This window comes from Harpia harpyja, chromosome 6, assembly GCF_026419915.1.
Source record: "Harpia harpyja isolate bHarHar1 chromosome 6, bHarHar1 primary haplotype, whole genome shotgun sequence".
NCBI lineage: Eukaryota > Metazoa > Chordata > Aves > Accipitriformes > Accipitridae > Harpia > Harpia harpyja.
Genome location: NC_068945.1, coordinates 11,685,906 through 11,703,731, shown reverse-complemented (window position 1 = coordinate 11,703,731; position 17,826 = coordinate 11,685,906). Strand labels below are relative to the sequence as shown.

The 17,826-nt window shown below is 39.9% G+C and overlaps 1 protein-coding gene across 2 annotated transcripts in view; it reads left to right on the top strand.

Moving 5' to 3' along the window:
• Positions 1-17,826, top strand: part of SOX5 (SRY-box transcription factor 5) — a 649,933-nt gene that overhangs the window by 187,084 nt on the left and 445,023 nt on the right. For both annotated transcript variants that reach the window (XM_052789110.1, XM_052789111.1), the window contains exon 3: positions 6,946-7,008. The gene's annotated coding sequence lies outside the window, so the exon portion shown is untranslated. The remainder of the gene's footprint in view (positions 1-6,945; positions 7,009-17,826) is intronic.

Below are 17,826 nucleotides of genomic sequence, written 5' to 3'. Positions count from 1 at the left end.
GTGACTCATTCTAAATGGAGACTTAGCTCTAAGTAATCAAAATTGCTTTGGTTGTGCATAGCAGCATTAAAAGCCTTGTCCACTAATTGAGTGAAGCGGCTCCAGTGAAGCAGCCTTGCCCCCTCATTATGTGATCTTGCAAGTGCTGTTTGTCATAGTCACTTGCCGGTCTCAGTCTAACTGTACTGGTGGTGCAAATTAACGGTAATTCGTTACGACATGCTGTGTCCTTCCAGTGAAACAACAATATGGATCTTGTACCACCCCCGCCCTTCTCTCCTTTCCTCCCCAACCTCCCAGATCCTTTTCCCACCTCAAGTTATCACCCCTGACTTAGCCTTCCAACTCCTCCTAACTGGTGTGTCAGGGTGTATTGTGGCTTGAGTGATGGATAGCACCCTGTGCTCTTCTGCTGACATGTTAGAGACGTGTCAAACAAAAGGCAGTGCTTTCTGGTGACTCAGGCAGTCTCAGTGCTGATGGAGGACTTGTACTTCAGGGGAGAGCTGTGTGCACACACAGGTATGATCATCCACCACCTTCTGTAGCTGAAGAACCTTACTGACAGCATGCTTCAGCAAGCAGGAAAGATCAGTGGGTAACACTTTAAAATCAAAGTTAGCTAATACATGTGGAGTTTTGATGCATGGCTACTGTACTTAAATTAATAATAACCAATAGTGTTTATTAAATTTTTACTTCCATCCTCACTGTGAGAAATGTCCTTAAGAAAGCAAGCATTAGTTGGGAGCTCAGAACTCAAGAAATCCATGCCTTGCTTTTCCCCAGATTTCTTTGTCACTTTGTGACAGACACTTATGCTGCCTTTAATAATAATCTCTATTTCTCATCTGTTGGTTATGCTGTCCTTTTAAATTACAAACTGTATTGTGAGGGCTGTCTCTTGTAGAGAGGTTCCTTCAAGGGAGCCCTGATTTCAGCTGGGGCTTCTGTCCCAGATTCTCAGCTGGTGGAAGTTGGCTGAGCGCCACTGAAGTCATTAAGTGTATGTGAAAGGTCTATGGTATGTCACTGTTGTGGTTATTTGCTTTGCTGGAGAGAGGGATCTTCAGCTAGTGTGATCTTAGCCCAAATCTTAAAGAATTAACATCCAATTCTCAAAGATACACAGTCTTTCCTCACTTCAGTTATTTTCATTTAAAATGAAAAGGAACAATTTTTACATGAAAATTGAACATCTTTGTTTTGAAATATCAGCTTTGAAACAAAATATACTTCTGATGGGAGAAATTGTTGAAGTTATTTTCTGAAGGTAATGGTTTTTAGTAGACCTTTTTATCACATAAAAATCAACCCACTGTAACTTCTCAATTAAAAAAAAAATATTTGGGGGAGGAAGCAAGAAAAGAAGGGAAGTTCAGATTAAACCTTAGATATTTAAAAAATAAAATTCAGAAGAATCCAGAACTGATTAAAATCAAGGTTGTGGCTCTAGGTTCATCCTAACTAACATTAGGCACTTTTCTGAGGTCACTAGGTTTTGAACGTTGTCATCTGAGCCTGCCTTTGTAGTCAGCACAGAGATGCTTTTCAGCAAAAATGTTTCAGCCCCCATTAGGCCTTTATGACCTGTAGGGTAGTCTGTCCACCTCTGCTGGAGGGATCCTGGGCCGACTGTGTTCTTAACCTGTGCAGTTGAATTTAAGTTGGGTTAGTCATTACTTGCCAACAGGTCATTGACTCTGATTTTTTTTTTTTTTTTTATTGATACTAAAAGGTCCACAAGATGATCTATTATCATTGAAATATAACGTAGACCCATCTACAATGCTATTCATCAGGAACGAGGTTAATGCTATTACTCCTATTCCACAGATGAGAAACCTGAAGCAAAGGAAATGACTTGGCAGAGGTCAGCCAGAAAAGATGTGTTTCCACCCACACTGCCCCCCCACCCCACTCCCATGGTATTTATTAGGAGAGAGCAAAAGCAAGGTTTTTTCTAACCTTAAGTCCTGGAGTCATGTTTTCATATGTTAGACTTTCAGCTAACTTAGTTCTTTCCCCAGTGGATTCAAAGCTTGAAGATGTGATTTCTAACAGTTCAAAGCCAAGTAAATAATCTCCAAGAGTTCATGTATAAAATGTCACTGTATCTTATTGCTGATTGTGTGATTTCGGGGGGTTTGAAGTATGCCTGACAACAGCACTTCCAGAATCTACTGCATCTTAAAATATCTGTCGTGGTTGCATGGACTATTTCATGTGCAAGACTTGAGGGTAAATATTTTGGAGGCTGTGTCCCTGTGGCTTTATCATAAAAGAGGAGGAGGTTGGGACTTCTGACCACAGAGAGGAAGGGTCAGCTGCCGTCTTCATGTTCCACAATGCACCCAATTGGCAGCACGAACACCAAGTTAAATGGTTTAGTGTAAGCTCAGGGATCTCTATGCTACGCTGAAATAATTTCTCAGATACACAGCATATATATAACTGGTGATGCAGCCAAAATGACTGCTATAGATGCTTCAGGATCAATACTAGAGGTAAGACTGAATACTCTATCAAATGATTTTGGGAGGCAAAATAAATCTTAACTTTGCTGCTTCAGAAGGGTAGAATTCTTGAGATATTTAACTCTGCCAAGCATCTTATTGCTTCTCCATTGAAAGCAACAGCAAAAGTCCTAACTGATTTCGGTACTGCAGGATCAAGCTCCAGGTGTTGCAGGGCACTTGCATGCTCAATGCAAAGACCTTTGGGTTCTTTGAACTGGGGAAAAATCTTTAATTTAGATTATATATAATCATTTTTTATTAGAGCTTTAACTTGGTTAAGTATAATCAGGTAGCTATTGTATAATTTAAATGGCCGGTGATTGTTATTTGATAATAACAACTTACATTTATATAGTGCTGTATATCCCAAAGGGATCCCAGAGGACTTTAAAGACTCAACAATAAAATACACAACAAAGTAAACATTAATTACAATTACACCATTACTAGAAAATATGAGGATATTAAAAATCTGGCAGTCTGTGGCTTGCTTCTGCTCTCATTTGAATTCATTAGCCAAGCTCACCCAGAGTGCAAATGGATTATTAGTGGTTCTGCCATATCTGATTTAAGAAATTTTCTGTATAAGTATTACAGTGAGAGCAGGGGAGGGTAGAAAAGTGTATAAATACCCTTCTGAGGTTGCCTACAAAATCAGCTCTACTCATGCCAGGTCACTTAAGTGGGATGTTATTTTTCAACTCTGAGCCACTTGAATTAATCCCTCTCTTGTTTGGGTGGTGGCTGTACTGTGTTTAGGCTCTGTGAGGCTGGTTCCTTGTTAGACGGGAGGAGGCTAAACAGGTTGTCTTTCAAATGCCACATGCCTACAACATCAGAGTGGGAGGTCATATAGTGCTTTGTACAGCCTGTTTGTTTGGTTTTTTTTTTCATACATAAGCCTTGAAATAGTTTAAACTTCAGCCCTGTTATTGTCATTCTTGGGTTATCAGTGTTAACACCTCACTGAGGTGAACAGAGCAGTTTATACCTCTTGAGCTGCTCTTGCAGGCTTTTGTAGATTCAGGTTCAAATTTCTTCACCAAAAGGGCTGTCAAGGATTGGAACAGGTTGCCCAAGGAGAAGGTTTAGTCACCATCCCTGGAGGTATTTAAAAGACATATAGACATGGGGGACATGGTTTAGTGGTAGACTTGGTGGTGTTAGATCATTGAGTCCAACCATTAACCAATACGTTTTTTTTCCAACCTAAATGATTCTATGATTCTAAGTGTCTAGCTTTGTACTTTCTTTCCTTAAATGCATATTGTCAATGCTGAAGAACAAGATGAAAGCTTGAGGGATGTTAATGTGTTCTACTGTAGCATCTCAGATAACAGTACCCTGAAACTGCAGGTGGGAACTGGAAAATCCACTGCAGCAGGCACTTCATGGACAAGTTGCATGAAGGCAGTCCCTGCCTTTGAGAGGTTGCTATTTAGGACTTGAAAAAACAGAAAAATGAGAATCCCAGAACTGTTTGGGAGGGGAATCGCTGAAGTGATGGGACTACTTTCAGAGTAAAGTCTTGCTGACCACAAAAATAGAGCCAGGAAGCTGGATGCTATTTTTGTGGATGGTTAATATAGGTGGCTTGCTTTGTGTCCTTTCTTTTCTAATGCACAATGAAGTCTAGCCTAATTCTGAAAGATTTCCAGAGCCCCCTGAAATCCTCTTGAATTACAGAGTTTTTTCAACTGTTGAGACAAGTTGTTTGTTTGTACCTGAAGATAAAGATATACTGCTATTGAACATAAAATTTGGGATGTCCAAGTGGGTATGTAAATTACTTTTTTTTTACTGGTTTGCAAGAGTTCTTGCCCATCGAGAAGGCTTTCAGTTTCTGAAAATATTAATTTTCCCTCGTTTTTGTCCACAACATATGAAAACACTCTACTTAAAATAATTTCTTCTTAAAATCATAGTTCTTTCTCAATCTCAGAGCTTTTCTTTAGTTTCTAACACTCTTAATCATTGTGTGAAAGTTGTTTCCCGATACTGTCTTGTTTTTCAGATTTGTAATGAAGCATGAGGGATTTTTACATTTTGTGGTGAAAGCTTTGCATGGGTCTTACTGTAAACCTTTCACAATGTCTTTAATTTGTTTATTTTTGGGAGATGGAAGAAAGGGAAATGGTGACTTACAGACAAGTTTTCTGCTCCATTTCCTCTATACAGCAGATAAGTACAAATGCTGCTATGCCCAAGACACTGAGCTTTAATTTTCGATTATAGGTGCATGCACTGGTGGTCTATTTACTAACCTGTGATCTGCAATAAATTTGTTGTACTATAGTTAAGAGCCTAATTGCTGAGTAAAGGTGAGCAAACATGCTCAAATAAATACCCAGGTGAAACCTTCTGAAGTTCCCTTCTGTAGTGTTTTGGATTATACCTTTCTGATCCCACTACAGCTGAGCACTGGGAATCAAAACACATGTAACTCCCAGGGAAGTGCTATAAAAATGTTGTTTCTTTCTGAAACTGTATTTAAGTGTAGGTTGACATAATAATAATGGCACTTGTGATCATTAGACCTTTGAATAGGACGCAAGTCTTTTCACTCATCAATGATACACAAACTAGTAGAGTAATGCTAAGTTGGACAGTGTTTTTGTGTCATGCTATGTTCAACACAACCCTGTTATAAATGCATATATATGAAATACAAATTCACCTTCTGTATGAGAAGGTGTAGCTCTCTGCTTACTGCTCCACAGCATTGTAGAAATCTCCCTCTTGTTCTGGTTAAAGTTGCCATACATTTTGAGAAGTCTGGATAGATCCTATTAGAAATGGGTGGATTTTGTGGACTAAACATGGAAATGACAGGCAGACTGGATGGAATAATTTTTTTATTTGTAATAAAACCAGATAATGTTCAAGTAATTTGAAATCCCAGTGGTAAGGACTTAGGTACAATGTGATAACTGCAGTGATTTTAGAAGGAAATAAGTAAACAAAAGGTAAGAAATATTAGCTCGAGTCAGAGCTTTAATTTTTATTAAGGTTTGTGATTTCAGAACAGAGGCAGAATATACATGAAATGGCAATGCATTAGTGAAAGTAGGTGTCTGAAAGATATTAGCCTGTGTTTGTGGGAGCATGAAACTGTTGAAAAGAAACTGCTACTTTCACACTGGCATATACAAACCTCACGATGACCCTAGCAATGAAGTGTAGAGAAAGTCTCCATTTTTCGTCCAAGAAAAATAGTGCATGTCTCATAGTATAAATGGCTCTGGGTTTAGTTTTTGTAGTGTTTGGTATCAGTCTGTAAGACTCAAAGAAGGAGAGATGATCTAAATGAAAACATGAAACTCCACGGATTTTGTTATGAAAACTTTTTTTCAAACTTTTTACGTAGCACCTTTAAAATATTGAAGTGTGTTGAAACTAATCTCAAGAGTGGGAAATAATGGGGAATTATTACTGCAAATTCTATAAAGCATCTCCTTTGTATGTTTATAGTGTGCAGAAAATATAAATAATAGCTGATTAGTAGTCTTGACTTAAAGCTCTCTGTTTCCTCCCCATATTGGATAAATCTCCTACTGATGGATCAATCATTTAATCAATCTACTAACGTGGCCTTCAGCACTATGGTATCCGAGTGCCTCCCAGTGTTGGAACGCTCAATAATGCTTGGTTTTTCTCCAGTTACTTTGTACTCCTTAATTTGATTTTGTTCTTAGTTATACTCATGTAAATCTAAATCTACTCCATTGATTTTGATGGAGCAAGCCAGCATTTGAGCCTGAAGAGCAGAATCTAACCCTCCTCTTGCAATTCCCCAGCTATTCTTAAGTTGTACTAATAATATTTCTTGGAGTTATTAATCTGCTCTCTCATTTATTCTCCCTGTTCCTGCTGCATCTTTTTTTCTTCTGCCGCTTTGGGTATAATCCAAAGTCCACTGAAATTGTTCTCAGTCTTTCTATTGATTTCAGCTGACTGTGGCTCAGTTTTCCACTTGCCTCTCTCTCTCCTTTTTTCACCCTCTGCAGACCCTGAAGCTTCCTGTGTGAGTTTGTGTCCATCTGAGTAGAGGTTCCTAATTAATTAGTTATAGGTATTCCTACAGTTCTGTGAATAAGCAGATCCTTGCTATACTGGGATCCTAATCCCCATCTTTTCCTTAATACCCATTGCTTCCCTCAGTTTAGTTTTCCTTTAACAAGATCCCCCTCTCCTCCTCATGCTGCAGGTCTTGCTCTCGGGTTCAGCATCTTGTATTTTAGGGAGAGCTTTGCTAAGGACCTGACTTGAGTTCTGTGGAAAAATGAGGGAAGAAACCCCACTTATTTCCTTGAGAATTTTGCTCAGGATAAAATGTTGTAGTGAATACAAAAAAAGCTTTTGAATGAGAGAGTTGTGGCTCTTCCTTTGATATTTTTTTTCTTTTCTTTCCCCTCCCTGCCTTCAGTGTTGAAAGCAGAAGAAAATAAAAAGAAGAGGAGTTGAGAATTTGAGCTGGGAGACTTGGCAGGTAAGAGGTGTGTTTTCTTACTTGCTGGCGAGGCGTTTCTGGAAGTGCTGATGTGACTTGGCAGTGGGTTGGCTCAGCTCTGGGAGATGAGGCTGGCCCAGGACCTGCACAGTCAGGTTGAGTTCCCTGTTCCTTCACAGCCTTTCTGCGTAACCGAGGGCAAATGCTTCACTTTGCTGGTTCCTCGCCTGTGACAGGCAGAACTGCTTCCCTGCCACGGGAGGGTGGCTTGAGGAGAAATGCAATAAAGGCTGGGAAATAATGAGCTGGTGTAATAGGTGGCAGCGCGTGTGAGCTACTTGGACAAAGTTGCCCAGTTCAAGGATGACAACTGTGTTGTGTGGACAGCTGGGCTGGTGTTTGCATTATTTCAAGAAATGTTTTACTAAGGTACTTGTGTGATATCTGTAACTTCACTGCGTTCTCTTCTTTGAAGACTCATTTGATTACTTTAGTCTCATTTCCTGTTCTACATGTTTTTTAAATGGGGTGGAGGTGAAATACAATATAATCAAGATGCAACTCTTGCTTTCATGTAAAAACTGCTGAAAGCACAATAACAACTTTAGAAAGCCAAGCACGCGGAGAACAGCAGTTCGCAAAGACACTTCCTAAGGTCTTACTTGAGGCACATCTGAGGACAAAAGGCTTTTCTTGGGGACAAAAGCCATAGCCAGGCTGCCAGACTTCAAAACTTCCTCTGAAGCTTGAAGCGCAGGATTTTTTTTCAGAGGAGGAGCTGAAAAGAAAAGTGTAATATGCCTTAACCTTGTTCTTGGAAAAAGTTGTACCATTTCCAAAAAGCTCAGTCTGAGGTAGTCATGCATCATAGATAAATCAGCCAAAATGGCAAAACATTGGTGGGGTATGAACAACTGCAGGTAGTTGTTTAATTGCTTGTGTCAAGTAATCTTAATAACAGATGTTGCTACTGATCCAGTCAATTATATAAATTGTCCTGCAGTCTCTCCTGGGTTCTTACTGAGGCAAAGCTATTGATACATAAGATGTGTCTGAGTGAGACAGCACTACTTGGCCCTATGACTCTGTCTTAAAAGATAGAGCTTACCCAAACAGGGAGTGACTGACGTATTTCTGCTTCTCTGCCTTTTTCTTCATAGCACACTGTAGCAAGAATCCTTGATTTTACTCCCCCTCTTACAAATTTGTGAGAATAAATTTAAATTTTAATATTTGGAGACCCAGAAGATGTAAATAACATCAAAATAAGTATTGCCTGTTTGAAATTCCCTGCTGGGTCCACCTGTTGCACTTTGCCTGATGTAGGGATAATAAGCTGTGTGGGATGGTGAGTGCCTCCCTTACTCATCCGTACAGCCCTGAGCATAGCAGTGTTGTGCTGCTTTGTGGAGGGGGCTTCTAGCAACACATCACATGAGAAATACCTAACTCCTGTGACTGAGAGTTTGCAGGCATGTCGAGCAAGCTTGGCTCAAACTCGGAGGTCAGAAGAAGTTCGTGGCTGATAAGAGAATAAATCATTTTCTAATCTGAAATAATTTGGTCCTTAGCATTTAAGAGAAGACTCATCAATACAAACTAACTGGCAGCATTGTAAAAAAAAGATTTCTAGCTGCAGAACTTTTGGTCTCGGAGTTAAGTATTTGTGTTTTCACTATGTCACTAATAGACCTCTAATAAGCTGTACATGAAGATGATTAGGGATATGTTGTTTGGTTTGGAAGAATTTATCTTCTGGGTTTGGATGTTTGGTGGGTTTGTTTTTGTTTTTTAAATTTGCAAGCGCTTTCTTGGTTTCTTGAAATTTTCAAAACCATATGTTGGCATCTGTTTTTTGCTGTGAAGTTACATCATCTCCGAGCAAACCAGTGTAATGCATCAGGCTGGCTCCCTATGTGTGCTGGATCATATGTTTAGTATTAAAGCTCAGTTTCTGTGCTTTTTCATAACAGTTTAGTTGTCTGCTAGGAACTGGTAGTTAAAGTATGGCAGACTTCAGATAATTCTTCAGGCTCAGCCTCTGTTTCCACTGCCTTTGATCAGGATACATTCAACTCTCAAATATTTGTAATTAATTTTTCACATGCGCCTTTTGATTTTCATAGATGTGCCCTTCCACACAATAGGAATAGTGAGTGATTTCTTATTATAGTTCCTTGGCATATAAACGTTATGTTACTATAAACTGATCAAATTTGGACTGTAAATGCAAGTAAGAATAGAAAGAGATGGATCCTACAACAAAGAGTTTGCAGTTAAAGTGGTAACAAGTGACGCAGAAAAGGTGGAGAAGACAACAGTCAAAATACAGCATGTTCATGGATATACAAATACGTGTATAGACATATATATCCTTGTTTATCCCTGCAGTTTAATTTAACATCATATTAAAAAAAAAAAAAACCAAAAAACCCCCAAAACCAAAACACAGTAGAAAGATTAATCTATAAAAAGATTTGAACCATGTGGCAGAACTTGTCTTACCGATGAAAATGAAAAGCAGCCAGAGATTGAAAGAGGGGAGATGTTGGTATTTTTTCTGGGTAGGTTGTTTTAAAGTCATTAAAAACAAATTATTCAACCTTTTCCCAAATAAAGGATAAATTTTTATGACTTTTCCCTCTATATGATTTTGATGAGAAAGTGGGTGTTCGTACAGTTGCAGAAACTTCCTCCACACAGATGTGGTAAAGCACATTAAATCTGTAGTCTGCAATTTGGACACCCATTGTAGGCTGAAGAGTGTAACTCTATGAAACAATGAAAAGGAGTTTGTCTGAGGTTGTATGCTTACCTCAGATTTTGCTTCTAGTTTGGTAGATAATATAAATGTTCTCAGGCAAATTCTCAATATAATCCCATTTTCTGTTGCAGATATGGTTTTGGTCAACCTGAGAATTTGAGTCTGTGTGGTGACAGTGGGAAGTGGGTTGGAAGGAATTGCTGTTACTGTATTACTTCCCCTCCAAAAAGGTCTCAAAATGAAACCAACTGCTAAATTGGTAATCTGCAAGCTCACAGTATTTGCATGCATTTGTGTGGCTGTGAGAGGGAGGAAGCCCCTGTTCTTGCACACGTTTGTTTTCTGTGTCATCCTGAACTTTGAGATCTGAATCTTTTATTTGTGTGGATGGCTTTAGTTTTGGTTTGTTTTGTACTAGTTTTTGTAAAAATCCATGACTGAGGCTTGTTTGCAAGAGTGGCTTATGAGTGGGTACCTCTGATTGATCGTTACACCCACCAGGTCTAAAGAGTATCATATTTATGTCAAAGGAGCAAGTCCAAATTGTATTGTGATGTTTTATTGGAGTGTTCATATGTGAGGGTGCTTACTGTTACGTCTTTGTGGATTTCAACTGCAGGAACTGTTGCCCAAAAAGGAATTAGGATGATTTTATAGCACTGAAGAGACTTAGGATACGGTTCGTTCTTGTCCCTTCATTTTTGCACCCAGCAGTTGCTTGGGTAGCTGAGAATCAGTGGGTGACTATTCCCAGATGACACAAGTTAAAATCATGCACACCCTCCACTGATACATCCATGAAAATGGGACCAAATGGGAAGTAACTGAAGCAGCTGAGTGCACCAGAAAACATGCATGAAATGTCCTTTCATGTGTCCTGTTCTGACAAGCAGAAACTATTGGTTTCTGTCCTCTTTTTTAAAAAAAGTTTCAATGCAACCAAGACCAGTTTTTTTGACGTAATCTTGATGGGTTTGGGTATCACATTAGTAGGATCGGTGGTGATCTCTTGCCTAAATATCATGAGCAATGAAAGTCATGTGGCTCTAAGAAACAGCAGAGTAGATGACTGATCAAATGTGACCTCTTCCTAAAAGCAGTGTTGCTAGGGCAGCTGAGATGAGATTGGGAGAAGGTGGCACTACAGTCTTGGAGAAATGTCATAAACCTAGAAATGCCTTGGATCAATCTGCTTGCGATCTGAAATTATAATCCAGTGTCTCATACGCTTGTTTGTGACTTCCTCTGTGAGCAAATTTTGTGTGTGCATGGCTGGATTCTTTTTACTACTTCAGTTTACAACAGAATGCTCCTGGTCATTTTTCTGCTAATGATTTTTCTTGCTCTTTAGGAATGTTTTTTTTAAAACAAAAAATTCCCACAATTTAAAAGCATTGCTAAGTTGCCCCTGAAGATTAGTGATTCCTCTGCCTTCCTCCTATAAACCCCAACTTGTTCATATGTCCCCTGCACATGAGTACACTGTGTTAGGTGCATGATTTTTCTTTCTGAAAACTGGATAATGGGAGTAAGTGAATCGGTAGTTAAAAGCTCAAGTATTTCATTCATGCTTCCCTGTGGGAAGTCCCGTCACTGTTTCCAGTGCCAGACTGCGGGATCTAACCAGCCGTGGTGTATGTAGCAGGGCAAGCTGAAGGGCGGGGTTTCTGAAAAGCTTTGCCTTTCTTTGGCTTTGAGGCTTATGTGTGGGTGTTAAATTCTTGTTCATTTTTTTCTGAAAGGGGAAATGCTCTTTATTTAGGAAAAAAAAATAGTCAAGAGCTTTATCTGGCTTTCCTGCCTTCTGTGTGTGTTTAATAATGTTGCTTTCCACTGGGAGGTGTTGGTCCAGCTTACCTGGAAGCAGTGTACATCTGGACTGTTTTTCAGAGGTGATGAGTAGGTCTCCTTCTGAAGCTGATGTGGTGGTGTGGGCACCTCAGAACCTGTGAAGATCAGCTAGTGAATGTTTTTCTTAAGTGTCATTCAAAAGTTAGTTAAAATTCTAACAAATATCAGCTCTATGGAGCTGTTAAGCTTCTCCAAAATACAGGGTCAATGCAGTGGACAAATACTCTTTCTCTCTTTGGCCAATATCACGATCATTTACAAAACTTCAGGAAGTTTTTTGTCTCCTGTTCTGCTTCTCATCAGATACCTGTTCAACAAAGGAAAGCGATCACCTCATTTAGCAAATTGAGTTCTGAAGTGTAAGTAGCATTTATGGTGTTTGCTCACGTGAAAAATAAGTAGTTTTTCATTTCTAGAGTTTTAATCACTTTAAAGAAAAACATGTTAAACACGGATTAATTTAACCATGTGAATAAGTAAGCATATATAAGTATACAATGATTTAATCAAGCAAATTAACTTGCTTAGTGTCAGGATGTGAGAATGTAGATGCACGTGCTTTTCACGTGAAAGGCTTCGTGGTGATGGAAAGGAGTGACCAAACCAAGCGGGACCCCTTGTTCCCACAGGGCAGGTAAGACCCATGCCCAGGGCTTGTAGCTGCAGCCACAAGTGCAGGTGTATGTTTGCTCCATGGCTCCTGCGGAAGGAGGACTTCAGGTTTCAGTGACTACGCTTCGTGGATCAAAGTGCGTTTTGACTGTGGCTTCCTCTGAGAGGAAACAAGATCTACGAGAGTTATCTGGATGATTTGTGTTGGTTATCTTCCACATAAACTTGCCACAGAGTAGCTCACAGTTGTTATACCGTTTCCTGATATGGCACAGGGAATATCCAAGGTTGGGCGCGAGAGAAAGAACAGAGAAATATTGGGCAAGAGCTTACAAAATCACTTTCCGTTGGAAGACTTGGTATCAAGTGAAACGTCAGAATTAGTTGTTGCTGCCGCTGCTGTTGTAAGGACAATTATAAGCTTGCTGGTTTAAGTCTGACCCATCGTCCTGAAATGCTGTTGCCAGTTATCATTAGGAAGCCAAGTGTTGCTAACATACTCAAATGCACAGCAGAGTTCTGGCTCTTAAGTATCTGGACAAACTCCCAATATTAGGAACAGGAGTCAAATGGCCATCCTTTCTCCTGTGCTAACACACACCCTGCCATTAACAGTCTGAAGGCAATTTTAATAAATACATAGCCCTGCTGAGCTGGTCTCAGAAAATAAATAAGCAGTGTAGAAAAGAAGCTTTTGTTTAAAAGTAATTATTTAAACTGTGCATTACAGGTAATTTTCCTTTACCAGTAAAGCAAATGCTATCAGAATTTCAATAATAGCTTTGTGTTACTTATCTAGATAACATGATACTGTCATTTCCAGGAGCTTAAAATGCTGTTTTATTTTCATTTGTGTCAAATATAAGGGTAAATGAGACCTGAATATATATAAAAAAACCCCATGGGTTTTGTATCATTTTCTGAGAGCAGTATTTTGTTTTCTAACCTTTTAAAGTAAAATAACAATCTAATGATAGCTTCATAAAGTATGGACTTAAAACAGTAGGGTGAGGAGCGTCTTCCTATTTTCTGTTTTGTGGAAACATGCTGCATTTCACAGTTGACAGAAAACACATTTCTTTGAAGAGGTTTGTCAATAATAATTGTAACAGTGTGGTAACTTTGTAATGTACATGCAGATGTAGCCAAACACTAAGTGCTGCAACCCATATATAGCTCAGAAAAAGCAGAGGTGTCATTTTTTTACCCAACATTTTTCACTTTCAAAAATTAAATTAAAAACTTAGCCTCTCTGTTTCTTCCTCTCAGCATTATTTCTACAGTGTAAACCTCTGTAATGATCACAAAATCGTTTCTTATGAGAAAGACAAAGCAGCTGAAGGAGCAAAGCAACTTTTTTTTTCCTTGAAGTAACCTTTCTGTATTGGGTCTTTAACTAAGAGGATGGACAATTTGTTTCAATGAAAACTTTTTTTATTATTATAATTCCTATTTCGGATATTTGTATATTTTCTATGTCAGTTATGGATGAGGAAGGGTTGCTGCTTTGAGAGTTGACAGCCTGAAGCCCTGATTGTGCAGCTGAGCCCATGTGGGGTTGTCCCCTGTGATGCTTGGCTGCAGCCTCTGTTTCTAGCCGAGAGCCCCACTGCATGCTTTAGCTGCAAGGAGGTAAGGCAGGAAAGACACAAGTGCATTAAGGGCAGTTTTCAACCCAAATTGAGGCCTAAATTCTGTCTAAGCCCTGACCTAGTGTTTTCTTACTGGATGTCTCTAGGCCTTTAGAGATACTTAGCCAGTTGAAAGTGGAGGCCCAGGGATTAGGTGGATTTTTAGATCATTTACATCTAGCCGTAGGCTGTCTGCGCCGGAGTTTCCAATTACCCAAAATGGAGAAAATAGCATTTGCCTACTTCAGAGAAGATTTGTGAGGATCAATGTGTTTGAGATTGTGACAGTAGGATATATCTGTAACTTACATAGGTAATAGATCAACTTAAATACTTTTAATAAAAGTGGGCACAATAATTCATTGCTCTGTCACAGGAATATTGTGACGCTTAGTGTTTGTGATCTATGTGAAAGAGGTTGAGATCTTTTGATTAAAAAGTGATATTGATATAACTGTGTGAATTATGATCACGCCTGCTTCCATGCTGAATTTACTTCTTGACGTAGCCAGGCTGGAGTTTTAATCTGCAGCAAGCGAAAATTGTTGTCCCCCCCTCTGGAAAGTTTCACCTGTTTCAAGCCATGCTGACCCTCTCTCAGCTTTCTCCCATTTCTGCTGTTTGGGGAGAAGGATGGTGCCAAGGCAGAGGGCAGAGCAGGCAGCCAATGCCAGGCGGGGGTCTTGCTGCTGAAGAGCCTGGCCGATAGCAAGGTAGTGCTGCGACTTGGAGCTGGCAGGCAGAAATCAAAATGCCACCCCTTGGCTGTGGAAAGAGCTAAAGATTTGTCTCCAGCAAGTGACAGGCGCCAAGGTACTGTCGCCCGTTTTCTAATTTTAGTGGGAAGGCTGGCAGGGATCTTACCTAGACAGACAAGCGTTGTTTCTGCCCGGGCCGATCTGCTGCCGTGGGTCCTGTTCCAAATTGCTCGGCTCAGTGCCTCCCCGGCTTTCGGGAGGTGGTGTGCCGGCAGGAGGGAGAGGGGAAACCCCTACCCTTTTCTCAGAAGGCTTGTGAAACTTCTGAGCCTGCTTCAAGACAGTAAAACTCATACCTTACACTAGCTGTCTGAAAAGAAGTATTTGTAGGAATGTTATTAGTAACATAGCGATTGATTTATGAAGCCTGTTTGAAGTGCCTGCGACAGTACATATGGTTGCATGCGTATGAGAAGCTCCTGTGTGTCCTCTTGCCTGGTGGCTTGGGTGTGGTTCCAGTACAGAAGCAGAAGTGGTTAGGGGAGTCCACCAAGGGGAAAGAGAGTGGGTCTTCCCCCTTCCAAAGTGACTGGGGCTTGTGTGATCATTACACAGCATTTTCTGTCAAATTGCTCTGGTTTTGACTTGATTTTTGAAAGTGTCTAGGGAAAGGTATGAAGGAGTCCTTGACTCCCAAGTCACCTTCACAGCTTAGAGGCTGTGCGATGCATCCACCCCTCTGCCTCTAGCAAAGTGGTGTGATATTCATGGTGTCACCAGAAACTTCTACAGTAGGGAACTGTCTGGCTGTTTCTGGGATGGGCTTTATTGGCACTCTAACTAGCCATTTCAATGGTCTCAGAGCCCTTTAGAAAGGTAAGTATAGTTCAATATACCTATTTTGCCCTTGGAGAACTCGTGGCATGAGGGAGAGACTGCAGAAGGTTTCAGCAGCAGAGCCAGAGGTCACTTGAAGTTCCCTTCTGGTGTGTGGTTTGGTGCTGGACTTACCTGCACCTACTGCTGGAAGAAAGGGGCAGCCCTGCTCCACCAGCCTTCTGCCCCAGCCATGCACTCCCACAGCTCCCCTTCGCCCAGCACTGAGCTCTTCTGCCCAACCGCAAAGGTAAGCTGGCAGGAAAGTGACTTTGGGAAATAGTGAAGCACATTCTGCTGGTTTAGCTCACTGAACTGGTTCCTTGTGAGCTCAGACAAATGCCAACAAGGCACTGTTTTTGTACAGTCTTAAACAGCAAACACTGAGTGATCTGTCACATTTTGAAAATATCTGTAAGGGTGCTGCAGCTAATAGTGTAGCTGTACTTTTCTTCAAATAGCCCCTGTTCAGATACAATCTTAAATTGAAGAGAGCCTATTGGCATATATTATTACTGTACTATTAACACTAGTTTTTATTAATGTGTTTTTTTCATTCTTGTAACGATGACATGACCAGGATTTAGCTATTCTGGGCATTACGTAAATAATATTTGGGAGTGTTCTTTTGTCAAGTGTGGCTGGAGATGGACAATACAGAAGAGTTGATATTTATCACATATTTCAAAGGTCATTTTCACCATCTCCACTAAAAGCTATGCTTGCTCCAAGCACATCTTGCTTGATGGTGGATAAGTTCTGCCATTTTGAGAGGGGTAGTCTTTATTTATAATTGTGAATGTGTTTAGCCACATGAGGCTGTCAATCAGTGAGATGAAAGCCCGGTAGGATTATTTCTGTAAGTGGCCAATTTCCCCCACCCTTTCCCTCCAAATCAAGGACAGATGAAAGGTCATGATTAAACCAGTGATTCCCATCCCCCCCACCCCCCCGCCCCTAAATTGTAAGTAACAGTTTGCAACTGTTTTTTACCAAGATGTCAAAACTGTGTTTCATCTTGGGGAAAGAGGGGAGGAAGAAAATTATAAGTTCTTGAAAATGTTGGCAATTTTCCAAATGGTTGTGTTGAAATTTATTTTAATTATTGTACTTGTGTCAGTTCCTAGCAGGGGTAAAAGGGGGGAAAATAATTCAGTATTATGCAGCTATGGATTAAACAATTAATGGTGAGCCTCTGTATCCTATTGGTATATTTGAATTCATTATTTCAACAAATTGTTTTATGAGTCAGTGACTAGTGGATTTAACCATTTATTTTGTAGTCAAAACAGAACAGAAGAATAATTGCCTTGCTGAAGCACACCTTTATGTGTATGAATCTATCCAAGGAATTAACCTGAGACAGTCAAATAATGCAGAATGTCATTAGGAAGTTACTTTGTCCAAGAGTTTGGTTTTCTTATGTGCGTTCAGGGAACTCGCTGTCTGGGCGGGTTTTGGCAGCTGTCTGGTGATCATTGGAACAGCTATCATCCCTAAAAGTGTTGAGGACTTTGGCACAATCAGCATTTCCCTGGAAAATATCTCAGCTGGCATTGTATGTGGTGTTCTTTTCTTCAATACGTGCTAACCACTCACAAGTAAGAAATAACGCTTCATGACTGATCATGGCATGTAGATAATCGCCAAAGTAAATACTTCTGTGAGCAATCTGTGGGCTCAATTTTGTGTGTAAGACCTATTAACAATGACCAAATAAAAAGACATTCTTAAGAAGTACCACAGGGCAAATTATCTAAGCATGTGAGGACGTCACTGGTGTTTCTCTTTGCAGTTCACATTAGGAGTACGCTAAGACCCTCATGATACCCTCATGGAATTTGGGCCAGATGTATCTTCATAAATATTATTTATGTTAAATATTTTCTTCTTAAATTAGGCATGAAACCAAGATGCTGTCTTTCTATGTCGTTAGGTAACACATTTATCTTGATAAAGAAGGTAAAATGGGTAATATTCTAATCTCAATAGCTTTTTGGTTTTCCATTTAGTGTTTTTTCTGCAATGCTACAATTTCCTTTTTGCCTTGAAGAATCCTATGCCTTTGTAATGTGTGATAAAATGTGTGTCATCTTCCACCACCACAAGGGATGTGTAATCGGATACTTACTCTATCAGTGATGATGTGAGTGGTACAAGTAATACTGGGTGACTTCAGCCATCTTTGCACTACTACACAGTTAATCCACAAATTTGATAATGCACAGGGACCATGAATTGGGTAGAGTTGACTATTTAAAGGATGGACAGTGAAGAGAGTAATTTCTGGGCATATTTTATAATTGCCAAAGTCCTCTTAAAGAAAGGTCCTGTGTTTGAAATGTATGTAGTTTTTATGATCCTTTTTTTTCCTTTTTCCTTTCATTCTCCTGTGCTGAGCTATTGTGTGTTTTAAATGTAAGTG